The 1204-nt window shown below is 38.4% G+C and overlaps 1 pseudogene; it reads right to left on the bottom strand.

Annotated features, from left to right (window-relative positions):
* Positions 1-6: 6 nt before the first annotated feature.
* Positions 7-440, bottom strand: LOC110108730 (annotated as a pseudogene).
* Positions 441-1204: the final 764 nt, after the last annotated feature.

Genomic DNA, 1204 nt, shown 5'->3' with positions numbered 1-1204 from the left:
GTTGGCTTACATAATTTGTTGGGGATTCCAGATAACATAGTAGGTGTGGAAATCCTTGGTGGGATCGAACCAAAGCTTGAACTGCATCTCCCTATTGCCCTTCCCCTGCGTGAACACGTTGGTGTGCAATGTGTAAGGGTCGCCGCTAAGGTTCCCAAGGAACTTGAAATCGATCTCATCATGTGTTGGCCCCTGAGACGATAACTGCGCGCAGACGAAGCAGTAGACACCATCAGTTCAATGAATTTCGAGCTCTTAATGGAGCTAACGGCATGAGAAAGAGTCAAAAGCTGCCTGTTATTGAGTATCTTTGCGCGACCGTCGCCCCAAGTAATGTCGAAGTCATTGTTGAAGCTTCTTGCGGCGGCGAGCGTAGCAACAAGCAAAGCGCACGCAAATATAGGAAGCAGCATCGAATTGGCCATTGAAGAGAAAGTCATCATGAAGCTTCAATTAGAAGGCGGATGAAGTAGATTTGGAGACTCATGCCTAACAGGAGGCCGATGCCTAACGTCCCGAGAAGGCTGAGCGGCAGTTGCCACATCATCGAAGGCGCTCCCCCTCTCACCACCGCCGCATCATCAGAGAAGATATTCCCGCTCGAAATACAGCTTTCGGGGGTTGGTTATGACGGAAGAGAAACGGTGTGGTATATTTGAGGAGGGATAGAGCTTTTAGGTGGTAGAAGAGTAAATATTAAAGTTTAGGTGTTAGATAAGTAAATAGAGAGGTTTTAAGTGTTATGTATGTAAAAATCCCTTTTTTTTTTTGAAAATTTAATACTACAAAGCTGCTTCTAAAAGCAGTAAAAAAGCTTTATCAAATGAAGTCAAGGGACAACATTGTTATTACTTTCTAAAAGAGTTTTTTTATATAGAAGTTACTTAAACTATTAATTTTTGAATAAAAATAGTATTTTAGAAAACAATAAAAAAGCTGTATCAAATGAAGTCTTAGTTAAATAATCCAACCCACTTTATGAACTATTATATGGCTATTTATAAAGGTTAATTAATACACCATTGAATATTTGCCGTACAATGAACCAACAAATATCTTGATACATTCAAAGATCAAACTTTATCTTGCAATAATTTCTGTGCTGTTAGTAGCTCAACATTGATGGAGGAGTGATATATTGTTTTCATATAAAATGATTGTGTAATAATTTTTTTTATTTATCTAAATTTTAAAAATATGATTG

The sequence above is a fragment of the Dendrobium catenatum genome, unplaced genomic scaffold (assembly GCF_001605985.2).
Source record: "Dendrobium catenatum unplaced genomic scaffold, ASM160598v2 original_scaffold_246469, whole genome shotgun sequence".
NCBI lineage: Eukaryota > Viridiplantae > Streptophyta > Magnoliopsida > Asparagales > Orchidaceae > Dendrobium > Dendrobium catenatum.
This window is presented reverse-complemented; position numbering and strand designations above follow the sequence as displayed.